The sequence below is a fragment of the Eulemur rufifrons genome, chromosome 7 (assembly GCF_041146395.1).
Source record: "Eulemur rufifrons isolate Redbay chromosome 7, OSU_ERuf_1, whole genome shotgun sequence".
NCBI classification, from domain to species: domain Eukaryota; kingdom Metazoa; phylum Chordata; class Mammalia; order Primates; family Lemuridae; genus Eulemur; species Eulemur rufifrons.
Window position 1 is genome coordinate 108,338,962 of NC_090989.1, and position 19,930 is coordinate 108,358,891.

General features: G+C 37.1%; 1 protein-coding gene across 6 annotated transcripts in view; it reads right to left on the reverse strand.

Annotated features, from left to right (window-relative positions):
* Positions 1–18,527, reverse strand: part of RNF13 (ring finger protein 13) — a 120,131-nt gene extending 101,604 nt beyond the window's left edge. For 2 of the 6 annotated variants that reach the window (XM_069473102.1, XM_069473096.1), the window contains exon 1: positions 17,861–17,999. The gene's annotated coding sequence lies outside the window, so the exon portion shown is untranslated. Of the gene's footprint in view, positions 1–16,876; positions 17,115–17,179; positions 17,278–17,724 lie in introns of all 6 variants that reach the window. The other 4 variants (XM_069473100.1, XM_069473099.1, XM_069473101.1 and 1 more) reach the window with 4 other exon arrangements.
* Between the last annotated feature and the right edge of the window lie 1,403 nt (positions 18,528–19,930).

Here is a 19,930-nt window from a genome sequence, read left to right on the forward strand (position 1 = left end):
AGCTACAAAGCAAACAAGAAAAAGACAATTGACAATGAAATTGCTTTCATGAATATCACAATCTGAAGCATCATTTAGGAAAAGATGGTAGAAAATTCCGGTTTTCTTGGTTATAAAAAATATCATGCCCAGTATACTTGATTTGAAAGTATCAATCAATCTGAACCAGAATTTTTTATTTTTATGATGCTTCACACAAATGTCACCACCATCACTATAGCCAACATTGACAGAAAACTTAATTTTATGCCAAGCACTGTGTTAACTAAGCATTTGACATGAATGTTTTCCCTTCTAATCCTCAAAACTACCTTGTAAAATCAAACAAAAACAACACAGGGAAAAAGTAACTTGCACTGTCATTCCAGTTTCTCTATTTTAGGGGATTCCATTTTATGTGTAGGAGCTAAAAGCTAATTGACTGAATAAATGAACCAATTCCCCTACCTATCTATCATCCCTCTCCCAAATCCTCCTTCTTTAATTTACGCACAATTCCTGAACAAAAAGCAGAACATATCCAACACCCATACACAGTTTGAGTGGTAAGTATGACATTTCACCTATTATGTGTGTGGTGGAGAAGTATGGAGCACCAGATCAATTTATACCATTTCTATTGATCATAACAACTGTTTTCTTTAAAGTATTACCCCACAGCTCTGTTACTGGCCTCTTTTATACCCCAGTCTCCCTTGGCAAGTGTTTGCAACCTGCCTATGTACCTACCATGCCTCACCCCTCTTAACCTCCTCTGCTTTTATTTATCATTATACTCATGACTTTCTATCATATTATTAATATAATTTTCATAATTGTTATGTTCATTGTTCAGTGTCCATCTTTGTCACAAAAATATTAATATATACTACTCAAAGACAGGAATCCTTAATTTTATTATTTTTTATTTTTTTTTTTTTTTGAGACAGAGTCTCGCTTTGTTGCCCGGGCTAGAGTGAGTGCCATGGCGTCAGTCTAGCTCACAGCAACCTCAAACTCCTGGGCTTAAGCGATCCTACTGCCTCAGCCTCCCGAGTAGCTGGGACTACAGGCATGCGCCACCATGCCCGGCTAATTTTTTGTATATATATATTTTAGTTGTCCATATAATTTCTTTCTATTTTTAGTAGAGACGGGGTCTCGCTCTTGCTCAGGCTGGTCTCGAACTCCTGACCTCGAGCGATCCACCCGCCTCGGCCTCCCAGAGTGCTAGGATTACAGGCGTGAGCCACCGCGCCCGGCCGAGGAATCCTTAATTTTATATCACAAGTATCTAACATGTATTAGGTACTTAATATTTACAGAATTAATGTAGACACAGCCTCTCTTGATATCATCTTCAGAGCCTCTGAATGTAGCAACCTAACTATGCTTTAAAAAACCATTTAATACTTTAACATTAAAAATGTTAATATTAAAACTTTATATATATATTTTTATATACAGTCATCCCTCAGTATCTGTGGGGGATTGGTTTCAGGCGCCCCCTACATGGATACCAAAATCCACAGATGCTCAAGTTCCTTATATAAAATGGTGTAGTATTTGCATATAACCTATGCACATCCTCCCATACACTTTAAATCATCTTTTAATAATTTATACATATAATACTTATAACTAATACAATATAAATGCTATGTAAATAGTTATACTGTATTGTTTATGAAATAACAAAAAAAAGTCTTTACATGTTCAGTACAGATGTAACCATCCATTTTTTTTTCCAAATATTTTGAATATTGGTAAAATCCACCCATGTGGAACCCACAGATACAGAAGGCCAACTATAGTTTAATACTAAAAAACACACAAATAGTATGTAAAGAATAAAACAATTTGTTAATACATGTAAACTCTGAGTGGTGAGATTTCATATAGTTTTTATTATTTTCTTTATATTTATCTGCATGTTTCAGAATAAAAAATTAAAACCTTCCAAAGCCTATTTCATTTTCTATAAATATACTATACAAAAGACTAGTGAGGAAAAAAAGCAGAAATCTTAACAGAAATCTGTTCCACCTGCTCCAGTTTTCAAAGTGTGCATTACTTTTATATAGAAAAACACTTTTTTATGAGCAAGCAACAAGGATTTTAATTCACAAGTCTATTCACAATTTGGAGATGAAATGATTTCTTTTGAAGTAAAATGTGCAATCAAAAAAGAGTAAATGTGGGCAGAACTTAAACAAGGAGTTTACAAATCCGAGCTGTCATTTTCTTTCTGTAAGTCCTCAATTACATTCAAAAGATTCTATCCCACACCACAGTCCTTATATTAATAGTTATCATTATTGCCTTAAATGTCAAATGTAGCAGCCACTTGGGTTCAAAGGTATATGCATCAGTTGGCAATAAATAACAATCAACCACATAAACTATCACATTAAGTGATAGCTTAATTAATTGTTATGCCATAGATTACTAGCATCCCATTTTCCTCTGACAAGTTGCTCAGCACTGTGCTCAGGTACAAAGGCATAACAAACCAATGCTAAAAACTCATAGTTTTAGATCTATCTCCTGGAACCACTCCAGACACCAATTCCATACCAGTAGGGGTTCAATCAGGAGAAAGAAACTATACAGTAAATTAAACAAAAAATGTTTAATATAAATAATTATTAAGCTATGAGAGGACAATAAATATAAAGAGAGGTGGGAAGGGGCAAGAGAGAGGAATTACAGTGGGGCATGAGGAGACTTCTGGGAGTGATGGATGTTTATTAACTTTATCGTGGTGATGATTTCATGGTTATATGTTAGAATTTATCAAAGGATACACTTTAAATATGTACAGTTTATTGTATGTCAATTATTAATATAAGTCAATAAAGCTGTTTTCACTTTTTTAAAGGAATTATAAATTATGATAAGAGAGTAAGGAGGAGGGAGTTATTCCAAAAAGGCAAACTTGGAAGAGGGGTCCTCTCCCCGAGGTTTGAGTTCAGTCCTCATCAGAGCAGGTTATGGCTGAAGCACACGAAATAAAAGAGAATTTCACTAGGTTGACCAGACCAGAGCTGGTCCAAAGGTGCCAGGCAAGTAGGAAACAATCCTCTGAAGTGCAGACAAGCTGAGGCTGATGGGTGTACAGAGGTACTCAGGGCACTGCTGCAGGCACAAGGCCTTAGAATGTGCAGTATCTATATCAAGAGAGTAGCAGGAAACAATTCCCTGAGGTATAGACAAGCCAAGGCAGACAGAGGTAGTCAAAGCACTTCATCCATAAGGCCTGTAGTGCATGGTGTCCACATCAAAAAGGTTGTGGCAAAGTAGTCACCAAGCCTGGAGTGGGGTGTGGGATCACCAAGGACTTGTGTACTCTGGGCACATGGGCGAGGCAGAGCACCACTGGATGTCCCCACCATATGCACTTGCTGAAAGATCATGCAGCAGGAACAAGAAAAAGCAAAACACAGCTCACAGGAACTAGGAAGAAAAAAAATCACCGTCCTCTAACGTCTGATAAAGTTTAACATCATGTTCTTCATAAAAGAGAAATGTTCAGAGTCCAGTCCATTATCATAGAGTAGGTATTGAGGGATGAGTTTGGAGCAGAGAAATAATAAATTAATAATTGATACAATTACCTTTCTGTTCTTAGCAGTATTTAAATACAGCAGTGCTTCTCTCACTTAACACTAGGGAAAAGAGTAAAGTGAATCCATGGCCATTAGTGTGTCATCGAGGGAGCTGAGTCTGTAACACCACCACAGTAGTATCGTTTATTTTTTAAAAGTCACACAAATTTCTATTGTAGAGCCATATGCATAGTGGTGCACACTTGTAGTTCCAGCTATCTGGGACGCTAACGTAGGGGGATCACTTGAGCCCAGGAGTTCAAGGCTATAGTGCACTATGAATGTGCCTGTGAATAGTTAACTGCATCTAGTGTGGGCAACACAGTGAGACTTCATCTCTTAAAAAAAATTGTTTTTTCTACTCTAACCTAGACTATTATCCATGTATGTTTTTAAATGAAAATATTTTAAATTATACAACAATTTGATTGTTATACCTATCAACTTCTGGAGACTACCCACATTTCTTGGCTTGTGGCCCCTTCCTCCATCTTCAAAGCCAGCAATAGTGGATTGATTTCTTCTCAAATCACATTTTTCCAAACTCTTCTTCTGCCTGTCTTCCAGTTTTAAGGAAGCTTGTGATTACACTCGGCCCACCTGCATAATAATGGATAATCTTCCTACCCCAAGGTCCTTAATCATATCACAAAGTTCCTTTTCTGATACAAGATAACATATAGGTTGCAGGTATTATGATATGGACATCTTTGTGGGGGTCAATATTCTGTCTACCACAGTAATTATCCCATTTCTAATCAAAATTTCAATTTATTCATGTATTTATTTGTATCAGTATGGAATCAGATTACTGATTTATTCAATGGGTTACAATCTGCTACACTATTATTATTTTGATGCCCAACTATCCCCAATTTAGCTAGTGGAGGCTCATTAAATCTGGTCTCTGTGTGTTTTTAACATGTTCCCATCACTCTTGAGTGCTTCTCTGTTTTCTGGCACAAGATTTTCCAATCCTACCTTGTACTTTTCCTGTCCCAACCCTAAAGTCAGCCATTTCTGCAAGGAGAATATTCTTGTTTATAGGAACCTCACACTAACATATTTGGGGGTTATAGAGCATCAGGACAACTACTTTCTCTCAAATGACTTAAGGAAAAAAGATCTCTGTACTGTTTTTACAACTTTCCTGTAACTTTGTGATTATTTCAAAATTATTCAATTTTATTGAATTTTATTATTTCAAAATAAAATAAAAACATTATTTTATTTGTATTATACAATGTCTTCCAAAGTTCAAAATAAATTATTTGAAGCTAGTCTAATATCAGTGCTACAGATTACTGAAAATTTACCAGATATAAAAATCACTGTGGATTCACCCAGAACCTGATAAACTGAATTTAGTTTTTTTGTTTTTTTTTTGAGACAGAGTACCTCTCTATCGCCCAGGGTAGAATGCAGTGGCATCATCATAGCTGACTGCAACCTCAAACTCCTGGGCTTAAGAGATCCTCCTGCCTCAGCTTCTCAAGGAGCTGGGATTACAGGCACAGGCCACGACGCCCAGCTAATTTCTTTATTTTTAGTAGAGACGGGGTCTGACTCTTGCTCAGGCTGGTCTGGAACTCCTGAGCTCAAGCAATCCTCCTGCCTTGGCCTCCCAGAGTGCTAGGATTACAGGAATAAACCACCACACCCGGCTGAATTTAGCTGTTAAGTGCAAAGACTATAAGGAAAGCTGTAATAAATATAGGGATCAAAATTCTAAGCCTGATTTCATCATTTACTGTAAAGTTAATGCTACCATAATTAGCCTCTAATCTTTACATAGTGTTTATTATATTGCTATCTAATAAAACTTTTATGATTTTTTTCTAATACTAAAGATAATGCTCATTGGAAAGTATAAAGAAAAACTTGATTATGCATAATTTTAACATTCACAGAAATGCGTGTTTGCACTTGTGTGCTGCAATTTATTCTCACAGGTTCCTATAGATCCTTGCTCTTCCAATCTCACTTTCAGCTTTCCTCCCTAACTGCCATCCAGCTCACCTATAAACGACTCAGCTCCCCCACCACACCAGACGCAAGGCAACGGCCTTGTATATGCATCTTAATGGGCCGCCACAACTTCCTAAATTTTAATGCTTTATTCTATATCACTTGTATCACAACGGTTCTGCTTCCCTGATCCAACCATGACTAAGTCTTTTTTCCATGCATACTTTACATCATTTGTATCATACTGTATTATGATTTGTATGGCTTTTCTTTACTTCAAATTATATCAAACATTTTAGCTTGTTATTACTTCAAATTATATCAAACATTTTAGCTTGTTATTAAAACTCTTCATAACCATTATGTTAACAGCTACATAGTTAAATGCATTACATGGCTAGATCAGAACTTTGTCTAACTATAGTCTCTTACTGTACAATATAAAGTCGAATCCAACTATTTCAGTTACAAATAATTGCATGATAAATATAAATCCCTTTCCACATTTCTGATTATCTTCTCAGATTAGTTTCCTAGATATGGAATCGCTAAACCAAAGAAACTTTTTAAGACTTAATATATATTCATTCTCAAATTGCTTTCCAGAATGAATGTTCCTATTTATATTTCCAAATAAATGTGCATTTCATTATCATCTTTTCATCTTTGTTAGTGTTAGTAAAATTATAAATGATAAAAATAGCTAATGTTTATTGAATGCTTAATATACATTATTTCTTTTAATTCTCACAACTCTATGAAGTAGGTTCCACTATCTTTCCATAAAGATAGGAAAATAAGACTCAGATCAATAAGAAAGTGCTTATAATAATGCTTAACATATAGCAAGCACTTTATAAGTGTTTGCTCTTATTTTTACGTCATTTGCCCAATATCGCTTACTTTTTAAATAGTGAAGTAAGATTCAAATAAAGGTCTGTATAATGAAATCCTACCATTCCCAGATCATCCAAGTATTGTATTAATTTTGCATTTCTTTAATTACTTATGACGTTAAAATTGTTCATGTCTTCATAATGAAATTTTAAGGCTAAATATTTGTAAATTTCTTTCAAGGAAAATTAAGATAAATGAATATATATTACGATAATTAAATGTTTAAATCAGCTTCCAGTCTTAACTTTATTATTCATAGATCTCTGAATCAGACTCTGTGATAAATATGGTTTACCCCTGCAGCTTTCTCCATAACATTAGAATTAAGTCACAAAAAAAAAATTTTTTGAAAATAAATTATGTATTGGCACCTTTTTCCAAACCTAAAGAAAATAAAATGTTCTATCTTCTTTTATAATGGCCAAATACATGTAACTATGTAACATGATAGCAGGAAAGTAATAGTACATGTATAATAAGAAAATCGTGCAACACTATGCTAAAAAGATGCTACATACTCTTCATATTCAGGATAATCATACATCATACAGCTCAAATTCTTTAATGTTTGACTTTCTACTTTATTTACCTAAGTGATCAACTTATATAAGTAAAACAGAAAGTAAATGATTGTTAAAAGCAATTAACATTACACAGAAAAATCAGTTGTTTCTATAGACCAGCAATGAACAATCCAAAAATGAAATTAAGAAAAACTTTCATTTATAATAGTATCCAAAAAATAAAATCCTCAGGAATAAATTTGACAAAGAAGACTTTTTGTACACTGAAAACTATAATACACAAAAACATTGCTGAAAGAAATCAAAGACACATCCACATATTAGATGACTTAATATTGCTAAGATGGCAATACTTCCCAAAGCAATCTACAGATTCAATATATTACCTATCAAAAATCCAATGGCCTTGTATGCAGAGATGGAAAAGTGGATCCTCAAATTCATATGGAATTGCAAGGGTCCCTGAATAGGCAAAATATTTTTTAAAAAGAACAAAGCTGGAGGATTCACATTTCCCAATTTTGAAATTTTACTATAAATCTACAGTAATCAGGCCAGGCATGGTGGCTCACGCCTGTAATCCTAGCACTCTGGGAGGCCGAGGCGGGTGGATCGCTCAAGGTCAGGAGTTCGAGACCAGCCTGAGCAAGAGCGAGACCCCGTCTCTACTAAAAAAAAAATAGAAAGAAATTATCTGGCCAACTAAAAATTATATATAGAAAAAAATTAGCCAGGCATGGTGGCACATGCCTGTAGTCCCAGCTACTCGGGAGGCTAAGGCAGTAGGATCGCTTAAGCCCAGGAGTTTGAGGTTGCTGTGAGCTAGGCTGATGCCACGGCACTCACTCTAGCCCGGGCAACAAAGTGAGACTCTGTCTTAAAAAAAAAAAAAAAAATCTACAGTAATCAAAATAGTGTGGTACTGGCACAAGGATAGATACATAGACCAAAGTCGAATTGAAAGTCCATAAATAAACCCATACATCTATGACAAATTGATTTTCAATAAAGATGCCAAGACCATTCAATGGGGAAAGAACAGTCTCTTCAATAAGTGGTACTGGGCAACTGGATATTCACATGCAAGACAATGATGTTGTAACCCTAACTCATATCATACATAAAAATTAATGCAAAATGGATCAGTGACCCAAATATAAGAGCTAAAATTATAAAACTCTTAGAAGAAAACACAAGGGTTAATATTCACGACCTGAGATTTTGCAATGAATTCTTAGATATGACCTCAAAAGCATGAATAACAAAAACTAACAAACACATTGAACTTCATCAAAATTAAAAACTTTTACATATCAAAGAGCATTATCAAGAAAGGAAAAAAAAAACAACAATCTACACAATATAAGAAAACATTTGCACATCATACATTTGGTAAGGGTCTAGTATCCAGAATATAAAAAAACACAACTCAATACAAAAAGACAACCCAATTTTTAAAAGGGGCAAAGAACATGAATAGACACTTTTCCGAATTAGATATACAAATGGCCAAAAAGTACATGAAAAGGTGCTCAACATCATTAGTCATCAGGGAAATGCAAATCAAAAGCACAGTGAGCTATCACTTCATACTCATGAGGATGGCAATAATAATGATCTTTTTAAAACATAAAATAAGTGTTGGCAAAGATGCAGAGAAATTGGAACCCTCACACATCGCTGGTGGGAATGTAAACTGGTTTAGCCACTGTGGAAAGAAGTTTGGCAGGTCCTCAAAAAGCTAACCAGGATTACCATAAAACCAAGAAATTCCATTCTTGGTATATACTCAAAGAAGTGAAAGCAGGTACTCAAACAAATCTTTGGACACAAATGCTCACAGCAACACTATTCACCATAGCCAAAAGGTGGAAAGAACCCAAATATCTATCAACAAAGAGATGAAGAGATAAACGAACTGATATATACACACAATGAAATATTCTTTAGCTGTAAAAAAGGAAGTAAGTACTGATACATACTACAACGTGGGTGTACCTCAAAAATATTTTGCTAAACCAGGCACAGAAGGTCACATGTTGAATGATTCCATTTATATGAAATACACAGAATAAGTAAATCCATAGAAACAGAAAGTATATTGGTGGTTGCCATGGGCTAGGGGCATCCAGGGAATGAGAGTAACTGCTTAATGGGTATGGAATTTTATTTTGGGTGATAAAAATATTCTGAAACTAGATAGAAGTGGTGGTTGCACACCATTGCAAATATACTAAATGCCACTAAATTGTTTGGTTTAAAATGGTTAATTATATTACATGAATTTTACTTCAAATAATTTTTTTCAAGAAAAAAATAATTGACATCTATAATTCATGTTGAATAAATGTGTAAATTGAAAACAGTTTTTCCTTTTTGAAGATCAAATGTGTAAATAACATACACAGTAATTAGGCAGATACAGTATTCTTCAACATTTAATGAGTTGTTTTACATCTAAGTAAAATGGAAGTTCAACTCCTAATCTCTCATTTCTTGATTCAGAAATATTCATCTATCACTAATTCCTCAGTGAGATTATTTCCCATTGGAAATTCATTCTCCCTATAAAGTTTAACTATCTACCTCTATCATTAGAAACTGAGCCTGAACTACACTCATATCCAATCAATTAAACTTCAACAAATTTCTAACCCCTCAAATTATTTTAAACCAAATTCTTGTAGCTGACTAGAAGCTCTCTTATATCAATGAGCAAAATATTCCAAATTTTCAGTCTTCTTTTCAATTTACATGAATGTAGTTATGAACATTTTAAGTGTTTCAATGCCTGAATATTCATGATCATTGATACCCTAAAACCACAAAATTAACAATGTACTTCACACTCTATTTCTGAGCTAAAAGACTGATCTCTCCAAACATGTCTACACCATTGAAAAATAATTAGAAATAATATTTTCCTATGGATCATGTTCTTTTAAGAGGAATGTAAAGATAGATATAAAAATGCCTCATCATGCTACTCCCTGCATAAAATTCCTTAACAGAATAAACAGCTTTCAGAATAAAGTTCAGAACTAAATTGTGACTAAGCACAGTTCTTCATAAACTGGCTCCTGTCTGCGTCTCCAGCTTAGTCCCTTGCCATTCTTCTAGTCTTTCCTCTAACCATATGAACTTTCTCTTCTCCCAGCCTCTCATTATGTGCTTCTCTATGCCACCACAATGTAACAGCTAAATTGTTCATCACTCCCATTATTCTTTAAGATCCTTAAAGTTAGGAACTATATATTTTCTGAGTCTGCATACAGTACCTAGCACAGCACAATACTCAGAGGCAACTGACTATTGTATAAAGTTTGAAAGTGTGAATAACTATTATGATCCATTATTAAGATCTAAAATACTATGGCTTACTTTTTCTTTACATAATGGCAAAGGTGAAAACTATATATTAGGCTGTATTTTGCTTATTTATTTATTTAGAGACAGAGTCTCACCCTGTTGCCCAGGCTGGAATGCAGTGGCACGATGATAACTCACTGTAACCCCGAATTCCTGGGCTCCATCATTCCTTCTGCCTCAGCCTCCTGAGTAGCTGGTACTATAGGTGTATGTCACCACACCCTACGAATTTTATTTTTATTTGTAGAAAGGGGGTCTCGCTATGTTTCCCAGGCTGGTCTCAAACTCCTGGCCTCAAATGATCCTCTTGCCTCCTCCTCCCAAAGCACTGGGATTATAGGCATGAGCCATCACGTCCAACCCCACCAGCTGCACTATTTTTAAAAATTACAATGCAGTCTTATTAGTAAATAGCATCAAATACAACATTAATTTTGTAGGTATCTTTTTTAAAACATCTAGTTCATTAACTAAGAGTAGAAATTTAGCTCAATGCTTATTCAATGGAAGCTTATCAGTTCTACATTATCTATGTTAGTAAAGTGAAGCATTAGTACAATAGACATTTTATAAAGAAGTCTTAAAAGCAGATTTTAACTCAAAAATTTGAACAACCTTATCTACAGATGAGGAAATGAACTGAGAGGTGAAGTTGTTTATGCAAAGTCACCCAGCTAATTAATGGGCAAGTTGGGTAACACCTAGATTCCCTTAATGTTGATACTCTCAGCTGCAATATAACTTTATTTCCATTCCAATCTCATAGACAAGGCAGGCAATTCATAGCACACTTCTCTTTTCTCCCACCCTCAATCTAGTGAGTCCATGGGTCCTTAATACTTGCTGCATTTAACTGATTCCTCTATCCTTAAGCTCTAGGCCCTGACTGAACACAGTCTCCTTCTCCTTGTCATAACATTTACTGAGCACCCACGTTTACTGAGCATGAAATACATCTAAGTTATTCCACTGGGTGAAAGGAGGAAAGGGGAAGGCAAACATGAGAAGATGTGGTCCCTTCCTCTATAAAATTAGTTATAATCTGGTATAGTACTCATGATTGTTATCTGCTTAAATATTTATAAGTACACAGTACAAGAAAAACTTCACTACTTTCTATTATGAAAATGCACCTTATTTCTCCCACTAGAAGACAAGCTCCGTGAAGGCAAGAATTTTTGTCTCTTTAGAGCAGTGCCTGACATAGAAGGTACTTAACAGATGTCTGTTAAGGAAAATGCAAATTAATACCCCCTACCCCTGTCAGAATGGCCATTATTGAAGAGTCAAAAAACAATGGATGTTGGTATGGATATGGTGAAAAGGGAATGCCTATATACAGTTGGTGGAATGTAAATTAGTGCAACCTCTATGGAAAACAGTATGGAGATTCCTCAAAGAACTAAAAGTAGACCAACCACTCAATCCAGCAATCCCACTACTGTGTATCTACCCAAAGGAAGAGAAGTCATTATATAAAAAAGACACATACACTCACATGTTTACCATAGTGCAATTCAAAGATATGGAAAGATATGGAATTGCAAAGATATGGAATCAACCTAAGTGCCCGTCAACTGATGAGTTGATAAAGAAAGTGTGGTGTGTATATATACCATGGAGTACACTACTCAGCCATAAAAAAGAATGAAATAATGTCTTTCACAGCAATTTGGATGGAACTGGAAGCCATTATCCTAAGTGAAGTATCTCAGGAATGGAAAAACAAATACCACGTGCATTCACTCATAAGGGGAGCTAAGCAATGGGTATACATGGTCACACAGAGTGATATAATAGACTTTGGAGACTCAGAAGGAGGTATGTTGGTGAGGAATCAAAAATTACCTATCCAGTACAATGTATACTATTCAGATGACAGCTACACTAAGAGCCCTGACTTCACCACTATACAATTCATCCATATATCAAAAAACACTTGTACCTCCTAAATCTACTGAAAGAAAAAAAACTGGCAGAAGAATGAATTAGCAGACTTGAAGACAGATCAATAGAGATTACACAAGACAAAGAACAGAGAGAAAAAATAATGAAGAAAAATGAACACCCAGAGAAATATGGACTATTACTAAATGCATCAATATACACAAAATGGAAGTACTATAAAGAGAGAGAGGAACAGAAAATATTTTCAAAGAAATAATGGCCAAAAACTTATCAAATTTATTGAGAAACAATAACTTATTTAACCAAAAAGTGCAATGAACTCCTAGTGGGATAAATGCAAAGATACCACAGACACATTATAGTAAAAATGCTGAAAGCAAAAAACTAAGAGAATATCTTAAAAGCAGTAAGAAGAGAAAAATAATGCATCACTTATCAGGGAACCCCAATAAGATTAATAGCTGAGTTCTCAGCTGAAACAACAGAGGCCAGAAAGCAATGAGAAAACATATTCCTAGTGCTCAAAACAAACAACTGTCAATCAAAAATCCCGTATTGAATAAATCAATCTTTCAAAATTGAAGGTGAAATAAAGACTTCCCAGATGAAAAAATAAATAAATGTCTGTTGAGTGAATGAATACTATCGAAAAACCCGTAAGTAGCAGGCTTCAAGTAATATTTCCAACAATATATGACAGAGTATGTAAACCTTTCCTTGTTCTTCTCATGCTCAACAACACAATTTTTGTTTCATTGGCCAGTTACTCAGACCTTGCATGACAGGAACTAAAAATAGTTCAGAGTTGAATAGATTTTACTACTTAATTTAACATAATGCCCTACCCAACTGAACCAAACACTAGAAAATCTGCAAAGAAAGGAAACCTACAGGCCTTTCTACTCCTTAGTCCTTAGCCTTTTTTCAAGTGCAAGGTGTCTCTGGATACTTTTCTTTCATTCTTACAATAGGTCTTGGAATCTCTGTGTTTGCCCTCATTTATGAAGATAATGATGGTAACAAAAACATCTCAATTATCATCTACCATGTACCAGGCACTTTTCATATATTAGCTCTAATTTTCAAAACAACTCTCAGAATTGGTATTATCATCAACATCATTTTACAGAATTGGAAAACTGAAACCAGAGAATGGTTAGCACAGGGATTCATTCATAGACTCTCTATTCTTCCCATCACACCATGGAGCCTTTTCCTCTTATCCTTTGAGGCTGTTCTCCCATAATCTTAGCTATGGGTAAAATACAATCTCTCTAGCTGCCCACCTCCATTCTTTCACTGTCCTCCATAACAAGCACACAGTCTCTCTGATTTCAAAGGTTTTGCTATCATCAACTCAGGGTAACAAAGGAGGATAACAAATATAACAAATTTAGAGATCTTAGAACAATTCAACATTCAACCTATGTTTATAAATGCCTGAGACTATACAAAAATCACAGCCTCTCTCAAAGTTCTTAGTGTAAGAATCCTTAGTCTATAATTTACTGGCTCTCTTTTGAAGCAATAATGGGAGCCTTGCTAGGTTTACAAAATTTTCCCTCCCCACTACCTTACCTCCTGATCTCCCAGGACACAGATCAAATTATACTACATGGAAAAAGAATGGGTGCATCTTTATAAAGTGAGAAATTTGCACTTCTGAGAAATTTCAGGAGTTGCAACACTCCTGAAACTTCGATCCACAAGCCTAATTGCCTTAGGCCATTTCCTCACAATGTGAGCATTTGGTCTCTTCCATTTTTACAGAATTACATGGAGCTTTCCAGTTTTCATGTTACATTTCCAAATTTCTGAACAACTCCCCAGCTCCAAGTCTAAACTCCCTAATCCACTAGACACACATCAGAAGCCAAAAAAATAAAAAAAAAAAAAACTCCCTCTGTTCTCCATGATTTCCTTATTTCTGTTAATAGTACCACTGACCTCTCAAAAATGTCTCAGGCCTGTACTTATTTCAGTTCCCAATGTCAATGTCAACATTTTTCAGATCTATACTTTTCACTACAATCATTACTTCTTGCCTTTTTTTTTTTTGAGACAGAGTCTCACTCTGTTGCCCAGGCTAGAGTGAGTGCCGTGGTGTCAGCCTAGCTCACAGCAACCTCAAACTCCTGGGCTCAAGCAATCCTCCTGTCTCAGCCTCCCGAGTAGCTGGGACTACAGGCATGCGCCACCATGCCCGGCTAATTTTTTCTATATATATTTTTAGCTGTCCATATAATTTCTTTCTATTTTTAGTAGAGATGGGGTCTCGCTCTTGCTCAGGCTGGTCTCGAACTCCTGAGCTCAAAGGATCCGCCCACCTCGGCCTCCCAGAGTGCTAGGATTACAGGCGTGAGCCACCACGCCCGGCCACTTCTTGCCTTAATTACTGTAATTAAACTCCATGATATTCCTGCCTCTAGGCTTCTACTCCTCCACTGGATCTGTTTCCCAAATTAAAATCCTTAATATCCATAAAGAGGGGTTCTTCTTAACTAAAAATCATATAAAAAATCCTTAGTCTGGCATTTAAGGATTTCCATAACCTGTATCCATCTATCTTTACCATCCTGTTCCTTAAACATACATTCTTAGCAAATGTACTCTGCTTTTCCTACCTCTGTACCTTTGCTTGGGTAGTGTCCTTACGTGGAACTATCTTCTCCTACCCTCCTCCAACTGCTAACAATCTTTCAAATGACCACTTCCTCAATAAAAGGAAAACGCTGAGGTACATCATTTACTGAACACATACTCTGTCTAGTACTTAACAAATCATCCTAATCTCCAGAAAAATACAATGAGGAAGGAGTTAAGGAAACTGAGGAGGAACTTATCCAAGGTCACCAGCAAGTAAGAATCCAAACTGGCCCCACAGCATTCTGTATTTTCTGATGAAACATGACATAAGAGGGACAGGCTTTATATAGTCAACATACCTGGGTTTAAATTCCAGCTACTCCACTAACTACCCGTGTGAATTCGGCAAGTTATATATCTATGATGCCTTAGTTTTCCACCTATAAAAAGGGGTAGGTGTACTTCTACCACCTCGACAACTGTGAGAATTACATGAGATGATATAAAGTGCTAAGAACTCTATTTGCCCCATGATAACCAACCGATGTTAACTATTATTACTGTTTTGTTGTTATTTATGTGCTATGACATATAAACTTTAAACAATACCTACCATATGCTCTCATTGTTCCCAATCAACTTTTGTGTAGTATAAAACCTTCATAAAAACTTAATACTATATTTTTGATATATGCTCAAAACATATCTGCAGAATACATAAATTTTTAAACAAGTCACCACCACGCTTTATTAAAAGGAATTCACTTATCTCCTAATTCTGTTTCCTCTTTTGAGAAAACTAATAATGCTTACTAGCTTGCTTCCCCATTTTATGTCATGTGAAACTACCAAACACAATGCCATATGGTAGCAACATGCCAAATGGCAAAAAGCACTTTTTGATTCAAATTCATTTTGCCTTTTGCTAAACATTATTAATTCCCAGATTTTAAAATGTCCAGAATCATACTTTTCATTTAAATGCCAACAATTTTTAGGTCACACGAACATGAAATAGGCAAACCATACCATGATATTTGACCAAGCCATTTCATTTCATACATTTTTATGGCAAGAACTATAAAACACAAAATGCCTTCCTATTCAACTTAATGCAAAGACATAAATCTACTCCTATAGTCATACTCCTAGTCCTATCCTCACTTTGCTAAAATTAGCTCCTGAAAAGCTTCTGATAAATCTATGTTACCCTGGGATGCAGAAAAATATCAAGGGAAGGGAGCTGAACGCTACCAACAATTTAGGCACCTCCAAAATCCTTGAGAGAAATGAGCTTTAAACAAGAATAGATGAGAACTTATCCCAAATCCTTCAGTATTAAATCTCTCAAACCAAGATTTTGTCCACATGATTCACATTATACATGGAGACAAGATATCAAGCTGCCTGACTTCAAAGGCACAGGCAAAAAATATATGAATAAACAGCTATTATTCCTTACAGAGAGAAATAACTGTGTTTCTTGCCAATAGTTTCCAAAAAAACAAGCAAAAAAAAAAAAAAAAAAAAACTTTGAGGCTTTACTATGTAACAAATTTTATTTCATTTAATCCTCAAAACAACTCTTATTTACAGATGATGTCACAAAATTAGTAAGTGGCAGAGCTCTGAACCCAGCCTGACTCCCAAATTTGGGATCTATTTTGAAACATTTGTTTTTTTGCCATAATCCATGAAAATACACTTTACATTTCCACCTTCATCTTGACACACACATATTAAAAGAAAGTGAAACAAAAGTCTCTTGAAATAATATTTATTTTTACTCCATAAAACATCCTCTGACGCTTTTTCTTTCTTTCTTCCTTTCATTTTAAAGCTTATGTGAATGTATCAAATTGATACCAAAATCCATTAATGAATCCCTATGGGTCCTGCACTACAGCACTGCACTACACTTCTTAAAAGTTCTTTTTAACTGCTACCACTGTCCAGTTTTGTTACTTTGAGATGGCGCTGATCTCCTCGACGCATTAAAAATTGTGCTTAAATAGTTTAAACCCTTTAATGTCCTACCTTAAATCGTGATCTGTTTTCTCTACAAGAACACTTTGGAGGAACACCCATCTTACTTATTGATATTGTATCAATGTATCAAAGACTGCAGATGTTCTCCTTGGAGAACAACACATCTTTGTTGAAAGGAATGCATTAGTTTTCGCTGTTCTGCTGCATCACTGACGAATAGTAGTGGCCGGGCAGGTTTGGGGCAACAACAGAGGACATGCATGAGCAGCTGCCCACGGTGCTGAAACTAAGGATGAAAGGATAGTTTGTAAATTTACTACTGCCAGGTTAGGACAAAATAAAGGAATTTACCAAATGCTAGCAGAGAATGTTCAGTGTCTGCCACCAAAGTTGTGTGAGTGCTTCTGGGATACTATCGCTTGGCTTCGGTGTCTGTCCACTCACTCTCTCTGGGGCAGAGTTCTTTAATCAGTGCAGGTCAACTCAATGAGCGTCCTGGCACAGCTGCTGACGTTAAGAGGGCAGAGACATGGTATTTGGCCTTAACAGGGTCACGTCCCATCCTGCAATCCGAGCGTCCAGGGAAAGCAAAAGGCGGTGGAGGATAAGAAAGAAAGGAAGTGACTACCCTCTTCCTCAAAGACAAAATAACCCACGCAACTAAGTCAAGCGATTTCGCTCGAGGACTTTGCGGCAAGTGCTAAACCAAGAGAAGCCTTCCAAACAGCTTTCCAGGCTCCTGCCGTCTCAGGAAGGGAATTTAAGAAGCACAACATATAACCCAACAACTTTAGACACATACAAACTCGCGGGATGGAGGAACAGGGGAGACTCTGTCCTCCGAGGGCAGGGCTATTGTTTATTCCTTTTGCAAAAAAGCCTAATTTACTCTGTGCCCAGCTTGGGAGGAGCAGCAAAGACTTCAGTAGCACGGCCGACTCGGAGATCGAGGGCCAACAAGGGGGTTGGTGTGCTCTTTGGGCCGCCCGACAACCCGCCGCCCGGCCGCCACGGAGCCGGACAGGTTCTTACCTGGAAGCCCGGCCCCGGGAACACAAACAGGCTCGCCGGCCGCGTCGCTGCGGGAGCAGTCCCTACCCTGACTTCATGACTGTGTATCCACACCGACCCCCACAGCCCGGAGTCGGAGCAGGGACGACAACACCAAGGCTAGGCGGAAGTCCCGCCCCACTAGCTTCATTGGTCCGCACTCCAAGGCAGAGAAAAACCATTGGGTCACAGAGTTGCCTGTTAAGGCTCCTTCCCACTGTCTCGCCGGGTCTCGCTGCTGGCTTCAGCTCGGCTAGGAGAAATGCCCAGTTTGCGAGTCTCGTTCTTGGCCGCGTGATCGGCCTACCCTGGAAGGGAAGCGAAGGGCAGGGTGGGGCGAGCATCTGAGGAACTGGAGCGCGGCTGAAGAAGCTGCTCTTGGCAGGGGAGGGAGCAGGCTGGCAGAGTGGATTGGTTGGGGGCGCCTGCCGCTTGGCCTTGTACCCCCAGGAGCAGAGGTCGTAGGGTGTGGAGGGCGCGGGACCAAGCAGCCAGGGTGGGGTGGGCCTAATCCGCTCCGGCTATTGGGCCAAAGTAGCCCAAGACCCATCTGGCACCCTTGCCCCTGGGCGGGCCTGGCTGTGGCACCGACGCGGTTTTCCCTGCACTACACTCACCCGAGTGGCTAAAGAGGTGCGGGCAAGGGCTCGTTCCCTCTGCACCGTGTCCAGGCTGAGATCGGGGTGGGTAGGTCCGAGGCAATCGCCTTAAAAGTCCGGGTCTCGTAGTTAGAGGTGTGAATGGCCCGAGGCCTGAATACGAATCCCCTGAGGCCTGGCTCGGAGCCGCGCTGACAAAAGCACTCTGGCCCTGACACGCGCCATCCCCAGGGGCTCAGCAAAAGTCAAACCGTGTGATTCAGCCCCTGGGTCAGCCTTTTAAAACCTTTGCCTTCTTTTGATGTTCCAAAACTCTGGTTCCCTGCCGCCCTTCTGGTAAGCATTCCTCCTTCAGTTTGTCCCAATCTTAAACCAATCGAAATATATTACCAAATTGGACTATCCACGCTGATTAACCAGTTGCTAACTCGCCACTTCAAAGAGGCAGTCTGGCTTAGTGCAAAGATTGTAGCATCAAACTAAAACCTCAGGAAACAGATTCTGGTCCCACTTTGGCTTTCAAGTAAGGCCTTTACAGGCTTCAAATCCTTCAACATCATCTTGTTTAAGGGAGAGGGATGGAGGCTATCACATAGAATATCAGTACAATAAATACCATGGATGTAACCTGTAACTTGATTGCTTGGGGAGAGCAGAGTAGCTGGGACACAGGAATGGAGGAAAGACTCCTTCCCTACGGTGTGTCCTTTTGTGCCTTGTGATTTTTGAACCTTGTGAATATTGTGCACTCAAATAAAATTCAAATAAAAAGTTTAAAAATCAAATTATTAAATACAATAAATAAAAGCCATCAAGTACTTTCCTCTTCTATGTATCCTATGACCATATATTCTATGTATTCTTAACTTTTCATTGGTTGTGAAGACATTCAATACTTAAATAATACACAGTTTTGTCTTTAGGAAAGTTATAAATAAAAGTCAGGATTGGGAATATTACTAAGAAGACTAGTATAATTAATATAAACATTTACAATATATAAGCATTTTTCATTAAATTATCTTAAATTGGTATGTATATTAAATCAGAGATTTCTTGCATGACATCAAAAATAGTAAAATAAAAAAATTGCATTTTACAGATTTAAAAAAAGCACAGAGACGAGCTTTGCTTATTCCTTAAATAAAGGCACCTGGAGTACAGAACATTTTACTTCTGGCTTTAATCTACTCTACAGATCACAATAGGTATAGTTCTCCCAGTTATGAACAAGATAATGTGTTATTTGCTCTGCATTTAGGCAGACTAATTTTGCTACACCCAACAAAAACATTTATTATCCCCACTCATGTTGAATAAAGGCAAATTGGAAAAAAAAATAGACTGGAAAAATGTACTAATTTTTTAAAATTAGTAAATTTTTTTTTTTATTTTTTTAAAAGTGGGTTACACAGTAAGGTTGACATATCTTAATTACGGTTTTCAAGAACAG